General features: G+C 36.6%; 1 long non-coding RNA gene across 1 annotated transcript; it reads right to left on the bottom strand.

Annotated features, from left to right (window-relative positions):
• Positions 1-1,306: 1,306 nt before the first annotated feature.
• LOC128511747 (uncharacterized) lies at positions 1,307-2,844 on the bottom strand. The gene is made up of 3 exons (XR_008356200.1): positions 2,545-2,844; positions 1,642-1,688; positions 1,307-1,458 (listed from the first exon to the last, which is right to left on the bottom strand). It is a non-coding gene; the product is annotated as an uncharacterized LOC128511747 (long non-coding RNA).
• Positions 2,845-7,226: the final 4,382 nt, after the last annotated feature.

Genomic DNA, 7,226 nt, shown 5'->3' with positions numbered 1-7,226 from the left:
TCTCCCAGTCATCATGGTTTTTGTTCCCCCTGTGGGTTCCCTACCTGCCTTCCAAAACATACAGGTACAAAGAAGGAATAAACATGTATATGGAGCACATGTGTGGGAATTAGTCAATAACATAGAAGTGTTAACATAGGCACATTGTAATCTCACCTTTTCAATTATGGCCAATGCTGTCAGGGCACTGTGCTGTCATATAAAATTTATGGCACTAGTTCGTCTGTCTTGTAGTGGTTTGCAAAATCTGCATAAATAGCAAAATATTTTTTAATTCATTTGTTTATTCATTAATTTGCGATACCACTTTATCCTGCACAGGGTCTCAGCAAACCTGGAGCCTATCCCAGAAGAGTTTGGGTAACAGGCAATTTGCGAATGCCAATTAGCCTGATCTGCATGTCTTTGGACTGTGGGAGGAAACCAGAGAACCCAGAGAAAACCCACCAAGCACAGGAAGAACATAAAAACTCCACACAAACAGACCCAAGTGGGAATCAAACCATCATCTCTGTGAGGCTGCAGTGCTAACCACAATGGAACCATATACTGTATACTGTATGGCAAAATACAGCAGCGCTACAACTGTATTCAGAAGATAAATATATCATAAATATACTGTGTGTGTGTGTGTGTATATATATATATACACTCTAAAAAATAAAACTGTGCTGTACTCAATTTTTTTGGTGAAACATTTTTACACTTAAAAATATTGAGTAAATATAAAAAAATATAAAAATCATGTAAAAATATACTTCATGAATTGAGTACAAGTCAGTAAAAAAATTAAGTAGACCTGAATAACTATATTTAGTACAATGATGTACAAAATTGAGTAAATGTAATGAAAATTAGAAGTTAATGAAAAGTGAAAATGAGTAAAATAATTGAGTAGATATAATTGAAATGGAAGGTAGAAGATACTGAAAATTATACTATTATTTAATAAACAAATGTGCTACATTTACTAAATATTTTAACTGAATGAAAGAAACAATACACACATTTTCATTTTAATTAAACATTTATTCGCCAAATTTGACAAGACATGAAGTCTAAACTCAACCTGGTTTACTTTGCAAATGACACGTAACAAGATCATAAACAAAGAGCTGAATTTATGTTATTAGTAAACAGTCTCAGAAACAATACTCCTGCCACAAGTATTATACAGTTAACACATGGGAAGTAGACTTTTGTATTAGAATCTAATGAGTCACATTTTACATCTGAAAGATTGCACACCTTCACTTCAGTTTCCTGCAAACTGTGGGATCCATACAAATGTGTGGGCAGACCTTCTCAGGTCTTAAAGAAGCAATGACAGTCTAAATGAAGACAGGACACTAAATATCCATGACCAACAGTACCATGCTTCACTCGGTAATGATCGAAATTCCTTTTGATGATACGACAAATGTGCAGAGATTACACCGCCATCCCATAAACTGGCACCTGAAAAAGGAACAATAGTATACAAGTAAGTACAAGTGTGACTGTTAGTATAAAGTCTACCAGACTGGTAAAATAGTACTTCCGTTCAAATACATACTTTTTGGACTAATAGTCTATTTCTATCTTTGATTCAATGGTTACACATTTAATACTTCTGTAACATTTTAAAAAGTTGACATTTACCTCCTGTTTTATCTCTATTCAACTTCTCTTCATTAGTGGTGTTGGTGCTGTGAAAGAGATATAGAAAATATATAACATGTTTCACACAAACACACACAAAATCAATCAGTTTTAGGTTCTTTTACTTACATATCAGAACATACATAATGTTTCACTTCAATATTTTAATTTCATATTACTTTCTCCCAAATCTAATTCTGAGAGAAATGTTGTATTTTCACTAAATCTTTATATTTCATAGCTTTAGTTACTAATACAGTACTTAGCACATTTATTTATAACATCTGCTGCTGCGTGCTCAGTGTTTAATCATGTTAAAAATACTCATATACAGTAACGGATAAAACAGTACCAGAGTCCGGACACTGCACCTCATTTCTGCTGTTTAAACCTGCTTTGTTATCTTTTCTTTGTTAGTTTCTTCCTTAAAGTGTCGGAGTGACCGAGCAGACTCGCGGTTCAGTGTGTAAGGTGGACCGGTACACATGCGGGAATTACTGTATTTGAACATGTTAGTTTTATATCCTCTCCACAGTGGCGGTAGGCTGCGCAAAATCACCGCATTTGGCGGGAGAAATTCAAATATTGCGGCACAACCGCCGCCGGTTACACCGAGAAACCCGGAGGAAACCGGGACATGCACGCGCTGCTGCTCGGTGTTAAATCTCTCCTTTTACAACAGAGTTTAAGTGTCTGTATTAACGCCGCTTTAGCTGAGCAGTTCGGTGGTTGGAACAAACAAGCTAAATCACACTGAACCCCAGGACTGGCCTGTTGCTAGCTATCGTTAGCTCTGGAGCTCGGCTGTGACAGGATTCAGAACAGTAACTCACACCCTATAAAGTTGTGTGTGCAGGCAGACAGAGTCATTATTACAGTAACTTGTGTTAGCTGTTTACTCACCAGGATTTGTAAGGAGTGTTCCAGAATGTTCCAGGTGCTTCATGTCCATTCTCACATCCTCACAGCCTTCTTGTCTCTGATGTTACACCAGACTTCCCATGAGCACTTGCACAGGGCAATTTACTCAATTATTTAAGTTTTTGTTGTTAAACATAAAGAATATTGAGTTGGAATAATTTATAATTGTAGTTCTTGAAACTAATCAGTACAATTACTCCATTAACAGATATTTTGATTGAAATGTATCAAAAAATATTAAGTGCATGTTAAAAATATAATTAAGTTAGTCAAATGCTGATTTTTACTAGTGAAGTAAACTTAAATTATAGTGTAAATTTAAGACAAAATGAATAATTGTTTTTTTAGGCATTTATTTTGATTTGTCTAACTCAAACAATCATGTATGTGACTTTTAGAGATTTTATTAAGGTAACATAACTTTTTTATAACTGTGAAATTTACAAGGCCACAGAATCATTTTTTAGAGTGTATATATATATATATATATATATATATATATATATATATATATAGGCTATACGTTGAATAGGGAAAATCCCCTTGTATAGCAAATGCCCTTTTTCTTATAAATGTAATCTTCAAACTGTTGCCATCTGTTCCTCATTTTTACTTCTGTCCAATTGTATAAAAAACTGACTTCGTACTATCTACCTTTATTTTTGTAAGACTGTGTTGCAGTGCATTTCCTCAATTTTAATGTCACACTTAGTTCCTGGTTCATTCTATTGTTTGTTATACAGTATGTGTGTGCACTATTAAAACATAAGATTTTTTTACATAAAGAAATGCATGTCTCAATGCTTTAGATTGGAATAGTTTTACATTAAGATGTGGGCTAATGCAATTTTTACAGGAAGATCTCTGAGCTTTTCACAGACTGCATGTTGCAGAAATGTCTGGAAAAACTACACCAATTTTTACCTGCTATAAAAAGATCTGTAGAGATAGCCCGCAGGTAATATATATCCTGTCATCATTATAAAGATCATATTATATCTCGTGTGGGGGAAAAACTGTTCTTTTTTTTCTTTAATATGGAAACTTTAGGTCGGATTCTGTTTAAACTAAAGTAGGGCTTTTAGTGGTTTGGGTTCCTAGCACTGGTAAACCCTACATGCATTCTTGGAGTATTTAATTTGTCAGTGATTGAGTGCAACTTGCATGGCTAAAGATCTTTAAAACAGCTTTTATTATGAAGGACAAAACAATGAGGGTTATGTACTGTATACTGTACATATAGCGGGAAGACAATTCATTTAGCAACTTTTTATTTATTTGATTATACTATCCAAATAGTTTTTAGACATTTCAGCCCAAATCTGATTTGTGCTATAATATTTTAAATGACATTTTTATTTTTAATTACATGGAGATACAATACAGGAAATAAAGCACTTGTGCATAGTCTGTGTTAATACTGTTGTTACTTTAGTAAGTTGAATTACTACCGGACAACTGCCAAATTAGCTAGTGCCTTGTCTCTGTCAAGGGCTAAATTATTAAATAAATAAATAATTATTTGCATAGCATTAAGCAATGATCATTGTCGCAAAGCAGGGAAATGTGTTTAAAATGGGTGAGAAGATATGCAAGGAAAAAACTTCCTGAGATTGCAATAGGAACAAACCTTGAGAGGAACCAGACTCAATAGGGAACGCTTACTCATTTGGGTGAATTATGATGACCAGGTGACAGACACAAAATATCTTTAAAACAACAGGTATTAGGATTTAGTAAGTATTTACTTAGTACAGTGCATCTGGAAAGTATTCACAGCGCATCAATTTTTCCACATTTTGTTACAGTATGTCACAGCCTTATTCTAAAATGGATTAGATTAATTTCTTCTTAAAATTCCACACACAACACCCCATAATGACAACATGAAAAAATTTACTTGAGATTTTTGCAAATTTATAAAAAAATAAAAAAATTGAGAAAGCACATGTGCATAAGTATTTACAGTATTTGCAAAATTGAGCTCAGACGCATCCTGTTTCCCCTGATCATCCTTGAGATGTTTCTGCAGCTTAACTGGAGTCCACTTGTGATAAATTCAGTTGATTGGACATGATTGGGAAAGGCACACACCTGTCTATATAAGGTCCCACAGCTGACAGTTCATGTCAAAGCACAATCCAAGCATGAAGTCAAAGGACTTGTCTGTAGACCTCTAAGACAGGATTGTCAGAATTTCTGCTGGTTTGAAGGTCCCAATGAGCACAGTGGCCTCCATCCGCAATCCACTAATCAGGCCTGTATGGTAGAGTGGCCAGAGAGTTTTTATCAGACCAGAGAATTTTGTTTCTTATGGTCTGAGGATCTCTGGAGCTCTGACAGAGTGACCATCGGGTTCTTGGTCACCTCTTAGACTAAGGCCCTTCTCCCCCGATCGCTCAGTTTAGATGGCCGGCCAGCTCTAGGAAGAGTCCTGGTGGTTTCGAACTTCTTCCACTTATGGATGATGGAGGCCACTGTGCTCATTTCGAGCAGAAATTTTCCTGTAACCTTCCCCAGATTTGTGCCTCGAGACAATCCTGTCTCGGAGGTCTACAGACACTTCCTTTGACTTCATGCTTGGTTTGTGCTCTGACATAAACTGTCAACTGTGGGACCTTATATAGACAGGTGTGTGCCTTCATGTTGTCATTATGGGGTGTTGTGTGTGGAATTCTGGGGAAATAAATGAATTAATCCATTTTATAATAAGGCTGTGACATAACAAAATGTGGAAAAAGTGATGCGCTGTAAATACTTTCCGAATGCACTGTATTTACCAAAAGTAAGCCAAATGACAACTAGTAAACAGGGTGATGGGTGCTCATGGTTTACTGGTGCCTAAAGGCTAGTCCATCTGATCCAATACCTCAGAACATAACCCAGACTGTCACAATGCCAGTATCAGCCTGTGTCCTTTTCATAATCCATCCTACAGCCATGCCACGCTGAGATGGATCATTAACATTAATTCCCCAGTGCATGTGCAAAACCCTCTATAAACCCTGTCTGGCCCAGCGCTAAAAAAAAAAGAGTTTGGTTTCTTAACCCAAAATACACTATATGGACAAAAATATTTGGCCAAACCTGTTAATTATTCAGGTGCTTCAATCAGGCCCCCTATCCCCAGTGAAGGGCAATTTGAATGCTTCAGCAATACCAAGACATCTTGGTCAAAGTTGTGGCACAAAAACTTGTGGCAACACTTTTTGCAGGGAATGCTTTTTTCTATTCCAACATGTGCCCCAGTGCACAAAGCAATGACTATAAAGACATGGTTTGATAAGTTCTGTGTGGAACAACTCGACTGGCCCAAACACAGAGCCCTGATCTCAACCACATCAAGCACCTTGGGGATGAACTGTGTCCTGACCTCATAAATGCTCTCCAGAATGAACAGGCACGAATTGGGCCAGGGGTAGCTCAGTGGTTAAGGCATTGGACTACGGTTCGGAAGATCCCAGGTTCAAACCCCACAACCACCAAGTTGCCACTGTTGGGCCCTTGAGCAAGGCCCTTAACCCTCAACTGCTCAGATATGTAATAAGATGATAATGTAAGTCGCTCTGGATAAGAGCGTCTGCCAAATGCCTAAATGTAAAATGTAAATTCCCAAAGAAACACTCCAAAATCTTGTGGACAGCCTTCCAAGAAGAGTGGAAGCTGGTATAGCTGCCAAAGGGGGACTGACTCCATATTGAAGAGTATGTATTTGAATACAGTGTCATTGAAATTTTTCCAAATACTTTTGTCCATATATTGTACATCAAGACACAGCCAAAATGTATGAAAATGATACAAGAGCTATTACTGTAACTATGAGTTAAGCAAATAGCCCTCTCTCTCACACACAGGAATCAGACATATACTCTGGATCAAACTGTCAAACTGGATCCAGAAAGGGCCATGTGTATGCAAGCTTTCATTCCAAACAAGCAGAATCCACAGATGTTTAATTAGTCATTCTTGGCTTTCAGCAGACTCAGGTGTGGCTTCTGCTTGGTTGGAATGAAAGCCTACACCCACATGGCCCTTTCTGGATCTAGCTGGCGCCCCTTTTTTAGATGAAAAAGAGTCTTTCAAAGTCTCTTAAATTGTTACCACATAATGAAATCCATACAAATAAATGTACACTGATGATGTTATTTTGACTTTCTTTTTATATTGAGAATTTAATTCAATATTATCAACAATATTGATGATACTGAGGCATTATCATGATATACAAGTTTCTCTTATAGTAAAGCTTATTGATTTAATGACACAAGCACTTAATCCTCTTAAGGTTGAATGAGGTAGGGACGATCCACAGGTACTTGGGCATGAGCTTGAAAGCTAGACCAGATTAGGACATCAATACAAGTAAGCATAACAGCTGGCTGAAGAATCTGAGCTCCTTCATATCTGTACTTTAATATGATGGTGTTTGAGGGAAACTGGATTAACCCAGGGAAGGAAAAAAAATTTAATGGCTGTCTTTGTACGGCTTGCCATTATAAACAATAACTTTCATCCCATGCATGATACTTTTGGTTAAAGAGAAGCACTTTCAAGAAACAAACTGATATGCTGAATATACTGTCCTAAGGAGTTATGTTATGTTTTTCTTGTCTATGGTAACAAGGAATGTAATTAATCATTTTATTATCAGAACAGCATTGAGT

The sequence above is a fragment of the Clarias gariepinus genome, chromosome 24 (assembly GCF_024256425.1).
Source record: "Clarias gariepinus isolate MV-2021 ecotype Netherlands chromosome 24, CGAR_prim_01v2, whole genome shotgun sequence".
Lineage (NCBI taxonomy): Eukaryota > Metazoa > Chordata > Actinopteri > Siluriformes > Clariidae > Clarias > Clarias gariepinus.
Note: the sequence above shows the minus strand (reverse complement) of the source record. Positions and strands in the feature narration are given on the sequence as shown.